Raw genomic sequence first — 15,002 nt, forward strand, 5'->3', positions numbered from 1 at the left:
CGTCCGAACGATGACGTCGAACTATGACGTCAAGCGGAGAGCTTATAAGCAGCGTTTGCCGGCTGCTAGGGAGTGCTCGTGTCGTGATCAGTGTCGGGAGCTGACTGCTCTGTCATACTAGAAATGTACTAGTGAGCTGTGTGCTCGTAAACTGTTTGCTGTATGTTAGTTTTGCGGGCTCCATATGGGAGTCGCGCTAGTCTGCCAATGTATTTTGCTTAATCTGTTAATATGTAAATAAATCCTGTTCACCGAGTTCCTGTCTACGACCTTCATCTCCTTCAAATGGTGGCAGCGGCGAGATAGTCCGACGACTCCTACATCTGGTCGACAGCGGTAGGATCGTCCGCCAAATCTTACAACTCCCAGCAGCCATCAACCGTTCAAGGTACATTTCGCTGCTAAAGACACCCTGAGGCACGTGACAAAGTTAGTGGGATCCTGGCAGGTTCGCCAATGTCACGCATACGTCAGTGCCTGGTGCGTTCGCTTGGGAAAGCAGAATGAATACATGAACATAAGGTGCGATGCCAAGACGACATTCATTGTATGATGAGTTTAAATTGCATACATGTTAAAATACAACACTTATTGCGCACGGAATGCGTCCTCCCTAAATAGTCCCTAAATTATCAATTGTCTATATATTCTGTGAATTTTGTGAACGCGATAAGTATTTAGAAGAATTCTAGCATGCAGTTTGTTTTGCCTCACGCAGAAAGATGCAGAGGGCTTCACAAACGTTCCTGTGCTGTAACCTAGTACATTAGCCCAAAACGAAAGAGTTACAGCAAGAGTCAAATTCAAGCCAAGATTTTTGAAGGGTTGCTCTCTATTTATTTGCACTTGTCACTCCTGAAACCCTAATTTACAATAGATAAAGATGGCTCGATTATTTTTTTTAAATATGGTGCGAGAATGTTTTGTGTGTTGTGCGCCTGGTAAAAAGTAAGCGAAATAAGTTTTGCTGAGCTTTTTTGTCTGGCTATTTTGAACTTTTGTTCCGACATTTGGCGGGTCGTTCTCTGAATACCTGGCAACCACTGCAATGTCCACATTTCTTTTATCTACAGTAACGATTAGTGTTAAGTATACCAGTATCTTTGTCATTCGGGGCCTCGACACTAGGACGTAGTCAAAGGAACGTTTGTTCCGCAGTATTTGATTATTTAACTGAAACAAAACAATTTCCCTGCTAATTATTATATTTTTATTCTAGATACCAAATCGGCATTCATTTCAACTAAATTGGTTTCTCTAAATTCCTTATTAGCATTAATTTCTCCTTGATTGTACCTTCTTTTAACATTCACCTGTAAGTTAATCTGACTGCTCGCTCGCATACTAGTCTAGTTATTGCATCATCTCCTTTTATTGTATTTCCTTTGTTTTGCATTCATCGCTTTCAAATAAGAATTTTCTTTAGCTGCCTCCTGCCACCTGATTCTTGGTCTATCGCCCTTAGTGGGTGCGAGCCATGACAGAGGTTCATCATCATCCCCATTATCATCATTTCCGGTTATGTGCGGTCTGGGATACGTCACTTGTGCCCCGGAAGACGAGAATAAATCTGGTCAGAGGTCGGAGTAGGACAGAGTTTAAGATGATATGTTTGTTGCTCTATGTTTTATTTTCGGGGATCGCCACAGAGTGATACCGAGGCTGCTTGAAGCTGGGTCTGGAAGAACAGAGGCCGCCGTTGATGACCAGTTATTCGAAGAACGTGAGTAATGCACGTTTTCGCGCAGCTAGGGAAACGCATTCCATTGCTAGTCCAGCGTGTGTCGTTGTCCCTTTCTTTCCGTGTCACTACGTTGTGCTGGAAACCACTTATACTGAGGGAAACGCATGTATGGGCTGCAGTGACTTACTCGCTTTCCTACAGCTGTAGCTATGGGTTAGCTATGCGTTATTTTGCTGGTGAATGACCTGCAGAAAACCAATTTCCCGCCCGCGGCGGCTGCATTCAGAAACGCGCGTTCGCAGTGCTTTTTGGTAGGCGTCATCAGTAACGTAGCCGAGCTGTGCGTCTGAGAGAACATCACGTGAGTTCCAAGCAACTGTGCATTGAGGCAGGGATGTGCCGTACCTTGCAGTAGAATTCCCATTCCTATGTATGAACAGTTGTCCCTGCACTATTAAAAAAAGAAGCCCGTAAATTTTTTTGCATATATATATCATAACTCAACAAGCAGACATACCAAGGACAACACAGGGGAAATTACTTGTAGTTACTAACTGAATTAAAGAAATGATAAATTAATGGAATTGAAAGTGGATGAAAAAATAACTTGCCTCAGGTGGGGAACGATCCCACATCTTCGCATGCTCTACCAATTGCGCTACCACGGCGTCGTTTTCCCACCCACTTTCTAGAGTATTTCTGAGCCTGCGTTTAGTGAAGTGTAGAGGTTCCTGAATATTTCGCTGTGCGTGTTCGAAAAAAGGTTTTGCGCTCGCCGCTGCACGGTTCTTGCTCAAATTTTGCATAACGATCGCATTTTGGCGTCGACTTCGTTTAGCATATCACTTGGCACAGTCAATTGCTTCGTTTTTAGAAAGAAGTGCAAATTTGCCTTCGCTTATCGGAATGCGAGCTGCTGCCGCGATGGCGCAAGCATAAATTTGTTTCGCCGCCTGTCGTCATCTGCAGAACGCAGCGTTTCAGGATGGGAAGTCGCCTGTTCCAAGAGCGGGCAACGCGAGGCAGCCCTCCCTGAAGCGCTGCTTTCTGCAGATGACGGCAGGAAGCTACACAAGTTTATGCTTGCGCCATCGTGCCAGCACGAAGACGACGCGAAACATTTCCCCTAGGTCCTGTCCGCGGACGCTCCGGACGCACTGGCGCTCCGCGGAACGAGGTCACGCTGTTCACCGTGTTCACACCAGAGGAAGACGAGCCTGTACGTCGAATTCTTTTCTTGAGGCTCTCATCGACCAGCATGCCAACGACGAACACGCGCGGTACGTGGACGCGGCCGAATACCAACGGAACGCCTTCGCAGCGGTCATCATAGAGGCGTCAACCGACGCCACGAGGACGGCAGCGAGCGTGAGAAGCGCCGGAGCGGAACAAGCGGAGGAGGTAGCCATCGCCCTGGCCATCGCCGACGCAGACTGCCACACGGTGCTGAGTGACTCAAGACAGGCGGTGCGAAACTTCGCCAAAGGCAAAATCTGTAGGGAGTCTGAGCGCGTACTGCGAGCGGTCAAACTATAGAAGAACGAAAAGTACGACTCAAGTGGTTCCCGGCGCACGCGGGCGACGCGTCGGAACGCAATGAGAACCATAATGAGACGGCACACGCAGCGGCGCGAGCGCTAACCAACCGCGCCCCGGCGACAGACCGTCCGACGTGGTTCGGAACCAAGGACCGCATGACGGATTACAATAAAATCACGAAGGCCTACCGCCTGGCTCGCAGGACTCTCCCACCCCCGCACCCGAGACTGAGTCGAGCGGAGGCGGTAGTACTGAGACAGCTTCAGACCGGATCGTTACCGAGCCCGAGACTGATGAATCGCATGTACCCCGAGACATATCCGACAGATATGTGCAGAGTCTGCCGGAGGGAGACCGCAGACTACACGCACATCTTGTGGGACAGCATTAAATATACAGAAGACGCAAAATCAAGAACACTCCCACCGCGGCTCGAGGCAGCCGCGAAGAGCTACGACCGAGACGATCAGCTCTGGGCCGTCCAGCAGGTCCTCGAGGCGCTCGAAAGGCACGGACCCAGCGAGTCGGCAACGGCGAGCGGAGACCCGCGCCGAGTAACGGCAACTTCGAGGATGACGTAGGCCCTCGTCGGGGCGCGCGAGCGCCCAACTGCAGGCATAAATAAAGTTGTCTCCAATCCAATCCAATTTCTTGAATGAAGTTATTCCTACGGGGCCAGCGCGCTACTCCAGTAGCGGCTTTAGTCACACATGTTTATAAAAATAAACCATCTATAGTAAGGGGCGAACTTTGTGCCCAGAGCTAAAGAAGATCACTCTGTCGCCTGCGCTGCGAAGGTGGACCAAAAACGTCCTCTGCCGCGAGCCACTGCCTTCGAACGCCGCTTGTGGCCTCTCTCGGTGAAATCAACGCACCTAAATATATTGTTGTTGATGATGATAGTGATCTAAAGAAAGTAAGAAAGAACGCTTGAATACATAAAACAAAGGTAGCGCCATCCCTTGAAGATTGCCGCCGTTCTCCTCCCCTGCGCTTTCCGTCGACGCTCGGCCCTCCCATTGGCCGAACGCGGCCACGCGCTTTTTTTCTTCCTTGTGTTTGCTTCCGTCGGGATAGCGGCGCCATTGCGAACGGCGTACGCAGACGCAATGACGTGGTTTACACGGACGCTACGTTTCGCGCTTCCTTTGTGATTTAGTAGCGTAGTTCCGCGTTCGCGAGGCCGTCTTTCTCTGCCGTCGGATGCACCACACGTGAAACTGACCGCAAGCGACTCTTCCGGATTCCATCTGCGAAGCGACACGCGGCACAGCGAGGAAGGTCCGGCTTCAAAGAATCAGCCGGGCTGATTTCAACCCAACGCAATGGTCCCGGCTACCGTGTGAGGTAAGCGAGCGATTCGTCGCTCATCACGAATCTCGTACGCTGCCACTTGTGAATTCGTTAGTTTTTCGCTCTCTTAAGCGTCTCATGTTCGCACTGCGTTTATTTGCTTTTGTGGCCGATTTCAATCAAGTCGCCGTCAAACGCACGGGCTTTTTGTCGACTGAAATGGCGTTGCCTTTGTTTGGCGTCAGTGTACGCGAACAGCAACCTTTTTGGGTGTATCGCTGTACGTTACGCAACGGTGACGCTGCGGCGACCGTACCTTGTAAGCGATCTGCGACGCCGACAAAGACCGCCGACTGCTGATATAGCTTCGCATTTTATGTTCTCGATGCTTACTTGGCATCGAAGAGAGACGCGCGGGCCCGTATCTTCAAAAGCGATCTGCGAAAGTGGCTGAGTGCGGCGTTGCTGAGATGCTGCTGAAACGCTGTGTTCTCGCCTTTTCGTTGGTGCTGAAACGAGACAGGCAGCACGCATAAGTAGAGCCAACCGAGCCAGCCAAGTGCAACGGCATTCAAACGTCCTCTCTTGATGTTTGGGCAACCAGTCACAATATACCGTAAAAAAATTCCGATACGGCCTCAAAAGCGCGAGCGAGACGTGGCGACAGCGTTTCATTCGGAGAGCGTCTCCAAGTTCATGGGGAGCCAACGTCGGTGCAGGAGGAGGAGAGATGAGATGGCGCTACCTTCATTTTATTTAGGGGCATTAGGTAGGTGAAACCAATGCCCTTAAATTAGGTATTAGGCGAAGCCACACGCGGTCGTTTCTTATTGGTGGGCAGCTCCTCGGTGGGAGCTCGTGCGCACGCAGGCTGGCCGGCAGGCGCACTCCGCGCGCCTTGATGGACGCTGGTGGTGATTCGCTTTCTTGCAACGCTTGCGCGCTGTCCAAAGCGATCTGTGTGGTACTTGAATGCAGGCTACGTGGCACTAACCCCCTCCTAATGCGCATCGTCCCGATGCGTGAGAAAACAATGCACCGTCTACGTGTTGCAGGTGAGAGAGAGAGAGAAAAAAACTTTTATTTTTACGCCAGCGTCCGGCGCTCAACCCTGGTCGGTCAGCTACCAGTCCTCACCCAACACGTCTCTGACGTGCTGGATAAGCACCGGCAGGAGAATGTTAGTTGCATGGGGTGGTGGAGTGAGCCAGTCCGTCCATGACCGTGGCTTGATGTTAGTGGGAATGTTAGAGAGGGCTGACTGCAGTTTGGGTTGAGTGTGAGGGCAATGCCATAGACAATGCTCTAGGGACGGATATTCCATGCAGTTCGGGCATTTCGGTGGCCCAGGTAGGCCTTGAATATAATGACGGAAAAGAGGAGTCACTATTGAGTTTGTTTGAAGTCTTCGGAGAATAGGTGAGATAATTTGCATCGCGAGCGTCTTGCCGGGTGCTTCTATTAATCTCTCATAAGGTTTCATGCGCACATGTATACGCGCTCCGTGGGGCTGCGTTGCCTTGAACGCTGGTGTCCAGCAGACTTCATATGTAAGGTCACTAACCCCCCGTATTCAGAAATGCATCTTAATTTGTAGCCAGTGCTTGACTTGATCTAAACGACGCATGTCGTCAACGCCCCAAAAGAAACGCAATGAGCGTCTTTGGCGCGTTCGCGCCAGGGGTCGTTTATATCAAGTCAAGTACGAGCTTCAAGTTAACTTGCATTTCTGAATACGGAAGTAAGTCGGTGAACTACTTCATAGGGACCAAAATATCGACAAAGAAATTTTTTCGGACAGCCCACGACGTCGTACTGGGGTCCATATCCAAGCTTTGTCATCCGGTTCATATAGCGTTTCGCGATGTCGTTGGTTGTAGTGCCTTGCGTCTATGCGTTGTTGGCGACGTATTCGGTATCTTGCCAACTGGCGCGCTTTCTCGGCTCTTTGGAGGAACTCATCTAAATCCGGAGGGTAATCATCGTCATCTATCGGCAGCATAGCATCCAGTGTTGTGGTAACTGCACCACCGTATACAGCTGGAATGGTGTGACTCTGGTTGTCTCTTGTACGGCCGTGTTATAGGCAAAGGTGACGTAGGGTAAAATTTCATCCCACATCTTATGCTCAACATCGACATACATAGAGGTGACGTAGGGTAAAATTTCATCCCACATCTTATGCTCAACATCGACATACATAGAGATCATGTCCGCGAGAGTTCGATTCAGGCGTTCAGTTAGACCATTGCTTTGAGGATGATAGGCGGTAGCTTTCCTATGGTCAGTATGAGTCATCCTCATCAAACATTGCATAAGTTGCGCTGTGAAGGCTGTTCCGCGATCAGTAATGACGATGGTTGAAGCGCCATGCCGGATGACTATGTCGTTTACGAAGAACTTCGCAACTTCAGCCGCCGTTACTTGGTGTAGGGAGTGTGTTCCAGCGTATCTAGTTAAGTAATCTGTAGCCAGCGCGATCCACTTTTTCCCAAGTGAAGATATAGGGAAGTATCCAAGAAGGTCCATTCCATCTTGTTGAAATGATGCTTTCGGCGGATCTATAGGTTGTAAAAGGCCTGCCGATTTCCCAGGCGGTGATTTTCGCCTTTGACTTTCGCGGCAAGTCTTCACATAATGTTGCACTGAAGCTAACAATTTGTGCCAATAATAATTTGAACTAATTCTGGCATTGTTCGACTCAAGCCCAAATATCCTGATGTGGGTTCATCGTGACATGCTTGTACAATTTCTTGGCGCATAGTTGCAGACACTAAAAGCAAAATCTTTTCGCGGTTTGGCTTGAAGTTTCTCTTGTATAGAACGTTTCTTCTGAGGCAGAACGCTGAGAGGCCTCTGGAAACAATACGGGGTATTTGGATGTTGAATCCTTCGAGGTGTTTAATAAGTGGTAGTAATTCTTAGTTGCCGCGTTGACGTTCCGCGATTTCAGTTGTTTCGACAATGTCTAAGTCCGGAAAGTCGTCCTCCTGTGTTAGTGCTGCATCTACTGGTATACGTGACAAGCATTCGGCATCGATGTGCTTTCTTCCAGATCTGTATACCACCGTAATGTCATACTCTTGTAGTCGGAGGCTACATCTTGCTAATCTTCCAGATGGGTCCTTGAGGTTCGCCAGCCAGCAAAGCGAATGGTGATCGCTGACTGCCTTGAATGGTCTGCGATATAAATACAGACGAAATTTACTTATGGCCCAGATCACAGCGACACACTCCTTTTCACTGAATAGTTGGCCTCTGCTTTCGAAAAGGTCCGGCTAGCGTATGCTATAACCTTTCTTCACCATTTTGCCACTGGACCAGGATGGCACCGAGGTCGAAATTACCGGCGTCCGTGTGTATTTCTGTGTCAGCTGTCTCGTCAAAACGAGCAAGGATTGGAGGCGCTTGCAGGCGTTTTCTTAACTCATTAAACGCGCTCTGTTGCTCGTTCTGCCACACGAAGGGTACATCTTCTCTTGTGAGTTTTGTTAGAGGCTCTGCAATTTTTGAAAAAATTTTGTCGAATCGTCTGTAGTAAGCGCATATGCCCAAAAAGCGTCGTACTGACTTTTTGTCGATGGGCGTCAAGAACTTTGCGACGGCCGCTGTCTTTTCGGGATCTGGACGAACACCTTGAGCGCTGATCACATGTCCAAGTAATCGAAGTTTTCAAACGCGAACTGACACTTCTCCGGTTTAATTGTTAGGTTCGCCGAACGGATTGCCTCTTAACACTAACCGCAGTCGCTCTATGTGTTGCTCGAACATTGCGGAAAAGATGACCACGTCATCCAGATATACTAAGCAAGACTGCCATTTTAAACCGGAAAGCACAGTATCCATCATGCGCTGAAACGTTGCCGGTGCAGAATAGAGACCAAATGGGAGAGCTTTAAGTACATAGAGTGCATCCGGGGTTACAAGTGATGTCTTCTCGCGGTCTCTCTCATCCACTTCAATTTGCCAATATCCGCTTTTCAGAACGAGGGAGGAGAAAAATTTTGCACACCTTAGCCGATCTAACGTGTCATCGATGCGTGGGAGCGGGTATACATCCCGTTTAGTCCCACTGTTCAATTTACGGTAGTCTACACAGAACCGCACTCTTATGTCTTTTTTCTTAACAAGCACTACGGGAGATGCCCACGAACTGTTCGACGGCTGGATGACATCGCCTTCGAGCATTTCGCGTACTTGTTAAAACAGACGTTTGGGCGAATTCGTCCGTGTCGTTTCTCCCTGCTTGTCCCCTTGAAAACCGCGCTGTTCTGTTTCAAATATGTCGCGTACTTGGTTCCTGATAATCTCTCATTCCTTCGGCGAGACTCGATACGGATGCTGGCATACCGGCCTGGCTGTCTCCTCTGTTGTTATAATCCTGTGCTTTGCAATAGTCGTTCGTCGCACTTTTGAAGAACTAGAGAAACACTCAGCAAAATACTGTGTCAGGCTGTGTAACTGTTGCTTTTGAAGCACTGAAAGGTTCGGATTGACGGTAATCACTTCGAGGACGTCGCGGGTCGTTGGCACAACCACTGATGCTAGCTCGAGGCCGGCCAGTTCTGTCGTTTCAGAAAACTAATTGAAGAACGCGATAGTTCCCTTCGCCATGTGCTGAAACTCGTTCCCAAAATTTGTGAGAAGGATATGTGCGCACCCGTTACGGAGGTGAACGAGTCCTCATGCCACACACACGCTCCTGTTATACTTCTGTTATACTGTTATACTATCTGCTATACCTTGGTAGTCGTTGAATGTGTCATTTTTGACGAGAACTATTACACTGCTTCGTGGTGGTACAGTTACATCGTCGTCGACGACTCGCAGTGGAATGATAAATGGTTCTGATTCTTCCCAGGTTATAGCTTGTTCGGTTGAGAATGATATGCTTGACTCCTGTAAGTTGATAACGGCGCCGTTAGCCTTCAGAAAATATATTCCAAGTATAACATCTCTCGAGCATTTCGAAAAGTACTACGAAGTCACCAACGTATGTAAATCCTCGTATCTGGACTCTTGCGGTGCACCTGCCGAGAGGCATAATAAGGTGACTAACTGCTGTGCGTATCTGAGGTCCATTCCACTCCGTCAAAACTTTTTTTAGCTTCTTCGCCAGTTCATAGCTTATCACCGAATAATCCGCCCCTGTATCAGTTAACGCATTCATCTCGTACCCATCAATAAGCAAAAGTAAGTCTGAAGCTATTTTTTCGGCACTTCTTTACTTGGAGCCAATCGTCGATGTCACCTTGGTATCGCGGTGGAGGATCTTCGCAAGTGTGATTGTTTGCGGCCTCGCCTCCACAAGTCGCTCGCTTCAGTTTTCCGGCTTTGGGCTATAGGTGAACGATGCCTAGCTGTGCTTGAAGAGGCACCTGGGCTTGGCGATCGATAACGCATAAGGTATATATGGCGACCGTGGTTGGTGATCGCGAGGTGTGCTGAAATTGTGACGCGTACATAAGTACTCTTCGATGTCGGATGGTCTTTCACCGTTTCGGGGGCATGGCGCATTCATAGGAAATCCTCTGAGACCGGCTTGACGGTACGGGCAAAATCGGTACAGATGAACAGCCTCTCCGCAGTGAAAACACAGGGGCTTACTGTCGGCGTCACGCCACACGTCACTTTTCCGGGGTCTTGTCTTAGCCATAGGGGTCGCATACCGGGCTATCGGCACGTAGTTACTTGGCCTCGCGATGGGCGAACTATGAACGATGGACGCACTGTGAACTGTCGGTGCACTTTCGCCTGAGCATGTCGGAGTGCGATGGCCTCGGTCGTGCTGGTGGTGGCTGACACTGTGGTTCCCGTATAACTTGCCTCACTTCGCTTCTGACGATATCGACGATAGACGGTTGCAGATGAGCTTCGTGAGACTGCATGTTGCGTAGTTCTTCCCTGACTGCAGACCTGACGAGTTCCCGCAGTGTGTGAAGATTATTCTCAGTGCACACAGAAAAGACATCTGCAGACGCGCAGCTTAGGTCGCGGTTGTATTGCCGGGCTTGCTGCATGCTGAAGCGTCATTTCAATCGTTGTTGCTTCTGATCGAAACTCGGCAACGGTGCGTGGTGGATTGCGAACGAGATGTGCGAAAAGCTCTTGCTTAACTCCATGCATAGGATGGCGCACCTTTTTGTGTTTGCTCATGTTGGGGTCAGCGCGCTTGAAAAGGCGGGACATGTCCTCTATGTACATGGCCACGCTGTCATTCGTGCGCTGATTTCGTGCCCCGAAGAGCAGTTTCTGCCTTCTTCCTGCGATCGTTGTTACCATGCGTAGCCAGCAGCTGCCACCGAAACCCTTGCCAAGACGACAGAGAAGCCTCGTGGTTCTCGTACAGAGTCGAGCTAAAACGAAATTTTTCGATCGTCCGCGTCGTTGTCAAGGGTAATCTGAATAAGTTCTTTTTTTCTAAATATGAAATGGAGCTGGTCAAGTAGCATTTTATTTCGTCTTATAAAACAATACAATGAGTTTTTTGCAACTAGTGCTTGAGTACTAGTGACAGAATTTAACTGAGGAGTTCTTTCGTCATCGAGCAAGTACTTGAATATTCCAGGGGAGTCTCTAATCATGGCCTGCATTTACCTCACTTTCTCAATTAAGGCTCTGTTCGCAATCATATTGACGCTTTATAGATTCTAGAGCATAAAGGGACAATCAGACATCCACCCGTTCGTAGCAATTGCTACAAAGGAAACCCATACGGGTTCCTCGAAAGAAAAGCTTCATAGTTGAAGAAAAATTCGTCCTGGTACGGGACTCGAACCCGGGACCACCGCCTTTCAGGGGCAGCCGCTCTACAATCTGAGCTAACCAGGCGGCTAGCAGATGGCAGGGCGAAGTCGAATTTGTCGACAACACGAAGCAAAGGCAAGTGTTTGACGTAGTAGTTCTGCGGAAACCCGCAAGGTGGAGAGAAGTAATGAAGAAAGGGAAAATCAGACATCCACCCGTTCGTAGCAATTGCTACAGAGCGGCTGCCCCGGAAAGGCGGTGGTCCCGGGTTCGAGTCCCGGACCAGGACGAATTTTTCTTCAACTATGAAGCTTTTCTTTCGAGGAACCCGTATGGGTTTCCTTTGTAGCAATTGCTACGAACGGGTGGATGTCTGATTTTCCCTTTATTCATTACTTCTGTCCACCTTGCGTGTTTCCGCAGAACTACTACGTCAGATTCTAGAGCATTACTCTATCACTTTAGCTTGACTTAATATTTGCCTTTAGTGTCCCTTTAAAGTCGTCGTCTTCATGTTTTTTGTGCCGTGCTTCTTGTGTTATTGCAAACGACAAGTCCATCACATACACATGCAGTGGCGGTCGAACTGCGCCTTCACGCCATTTTGCTACAATTCGATTTGCCTGCTCACGGCTGCGCCATTTGCGCCAACTGCGCAAAAGTGAGGAATTTTTTTGTTTTCACGCCAATGCTATGTTTCCGGTAGGGTTATATGCAACTACAGTCAACAACCGATTTATCGGACGTCCGATTATTCAGGAGCCTTCGCGACACCGCCACGGTTCACCATAGAGTCAATCTATAAGAACGTCTGAAATTTCGGACGCGAAATACCGTCGCCATCTGATTTTCTGGACTTCTCGCCATGGCTGCAGGTCCGAAACGGCATTGAATGGATGGATAGGGCTGAATCTTTTTAATCGGCGCCTAGCCTTGATTGGTAATATATTCTATACATAGTGGAGGGTGAAATTTCACTCTTGCATTGATTTTAGCCACCAATCAGATAACCACCGTTTGGTTATTTCTACCTGCTTAAACTCTGTTTTCCCTCCACTGTCCCTAAACCCCAATGCTTTGAAAAAATCCATCCCATTGCTGTGAACTGTAGGGTGAAGCTTTTTGCAGAAAAAGTATCAGGTGTTCAGTCATTTCCTCTTCCTCTATGCCCCGCATAACGTGTCTATCCTTTGGTATTTGACTCGGTACGACTTAGTCCGCAATATTCCTGTCCTGGCTTCAAACAACAAAGTGCCTCCCCTAGAATTATCGTATGTATTTTCCTTGGCAGTTTGTTGCTTGAAAGTTCTGTATGTTCCCAGTACTGCGTCGTGTGCATCCGTTTTCTCCAGACCCCTCTTTGTTTCTTTAACCGTTTTCTTAACTGATGTTTCTTGGCTTGGTTCCCTGCTGTTGCCCAAATATTTGCGTGACAATTTTCTGGTTCGAGTCCTTCATTTTGTGTCAACATTCCTAATGTACAACTGAAAACATTCCTTGCCCACTGCTTTCCCGCCATTTCTCTCAATCGCTCCTCAAATTCGACCTTGCTGCTAGCTTCTCTGCCCTCGAATTATGCCCCCCCCCCCTCCCATGTCACCCTGCATCCCCTGATTTGGTGTATTTCCGTGTGCTCCTAAAGCAAGCCTACCTACCCCTCGTTGCTTAATTTCCAACCTTGTCCGTACCTCTGACCTCATGCACAGGACCACATTGCCTAAAGTCAGAATAAGGGCCATCACCCCATTCCAGATCCCTCTCACCACCTCGTACTTATTGTAATTCTATAGTGCGCTATTTTTCACTACAGCTGCGTTCCTGCTACCTTTAGTCGTTACATATTTTTCATGTTCGAATAGGTACTCAGCCCCATTGTTTATCCACACGCCAAGATATTTGTACTTATTCACTACCTCCAGTGTAACCTCCTGTATCCTATGCTCGCCGCCCTAACTATCATTAAAAATCGTGACTGCCGATTTTGCGTTACTAAACTTTAAACCTAACCTATCTCCATCTTTACCGCAGATTTCCAACAATCCCAACAAATCTTCTTTGTTGTCTGCCATACATCAGTCTGGGCAATGACTGGTCAATCCATTCTCCTTGCTTGAAAAAAGAAAGCCTGAAGCCAAGTCCACTCTTCTCTAATTTGGTCTCTAGTCCTTGTAGATACAACATGAACAACGAAGATGACAGAGGGCACCCCTGCCTAAGCCCCCACTTGATTCTCTATAGGCTCAGATACCTTCTTTTTACCATTTTATAAGCACCTTGTTACCTTTATATCTTAAAAGATTAGTTACTCCATCTTCCACATCTAATGTGCCCAGTATGTCCCACAAATCCTCTTGGATTACACCGTCATAGGCTCACTTAATATCCAGAAATGCTAGCCATAGGGGCCTGTGTTCCTTTTCTGCTATATCGAATCACTGCGTCAATGAGAACAGATTCTCCTCTAACCTCCTTTGTTTCCGAAAATAATTTCGTAGTTCCCCCAGCACCTCCTTGCCATCCACCCATGCCTGCAGTCTGTCCTTTACAATCTGCATCACCACCCTGTAAATTACTGACGTTATGGGACGGTAGTTGTTTGTCAGCTTTGTCCCCCTCTTCCTTATATACCATGTTCATCCTACTTAGTCTCCACCCACCGGGGGCTTTACCGTCCATTATCGTTGTGCTCACTACATCTCTTAATGTTTGCTTGAAATTGGGTCCAACGACTTTATTAACATAATTGGGATGCCATCATGTCTTGTCGACGTGCTGCTATAGGGATCCTCTTCTATACCCTTTCCCAATCGCTTTGTTCAAGTAGAGCCACTGCACTAACCGGTCTATCGCCGTCTGATAGAGTACGTGCATCATTTTGTTCTCTAAAATTTTCTGTCATCATTGTTATATGTTCCATTGCCTCATCTCCTTCTAGCCGAACAACTTGAGCTGTGACTATACACTGCTGCTCTAGGCTAGTCTTATTATTCAAGGAGTTGAGAAGGTTCCAAATTTGTTAGGTGCTTTTCTATCCGTGTTGTTTACTTCTTACAACCATTGGGTCCCCTTTCTTCTAATCTCATTGATCAAATGGGGTACTTCCCTTCTACAGTTTAAGAAGTCCCATTTTCTGTCTACATCAGCTTCTATATTTCTCTATGGCCTTCTTAACCTCCTCGTCCCCCTAGCTCTAGGGTTTCCGTCTTCTTTTCCCTCTCGGCCTGACTCGTACCTTAGCAAGCTCGAGCTGAAATAGCCCTGCTAAATTTGCGTATGTCCATTCTGTTTTAGTATCCTCAGTAATTACTTCCTTAATTTGTTGGGTTACTATTTCCAGCTACATTTCTGAGTAAAAAATCCCATCTGATTGTTCATTTCGCCTCTTTCCTACTTTCATTTCACTTCTAAAAATCACCTTGATGCGCCTGTGATTACTACCCAGACTTCTGGAGCCATATTCATCTATGTTAATTACCTCTAGCCTATCATACATCCTATGTGACATTGAAGTATAATCTATCGTCGACTGCAGGCTCCCTACCTCCCATGTTATGTGCCCTTCATATTTCCCAGCACTGTTACCTACAACTAAGTCATGCCTTTCACACATATTCAGCAGCATGTTGCCTGTCGAGTCCGCGTACCCGTCGAGTCTGCGTGCCCGTCGGTATCTGCTATGTGTGCATTCATAAGTACTAGTATAAATATCTCGCAGCCTCCTCCTAGCTTATTATTGTCA

At 47.9% G+C, this 15,002-nt stretch overlaps 1 long non-coding RNA gene across 1 annotated transcript in view; it reads left to right on the top strand.

The window, feature by feature from the left end:
• Positions 1–4,267: 4,267 nt before the first annotated feature.
• The window catches only part of LOC129386177 (uncharacterized), a 34,353-nt gene continuing 23,618 nt past the window's right edge, over positions 4,268–15,002 (top strand). The window contains exon 1 of the long non-coding RNA XR_011893833.1: positions 4,268–4,570. This is a non-coding gene — a long non-coding RNA (uncharacterized lncRNA). The remainder of the gene's footprint in view (positions 4,571–15,002) is intronic.

This window comes from Dermacentor andersoni, chromosome 4 (genome assembly GCF_023375885.2).
Source record: "Dermacentor andersoni chromosome 4, qqDerAnde1_hic_scaffold, whole genome shotgun sequence".
In the NCBI taxonomy this organism is placed as follows: Eukaryota; Metazoa; Arthropoda; class Arachnida; order Ixodida; family Ixodidae; genus Dermacentor; species Dermacentor andersoni.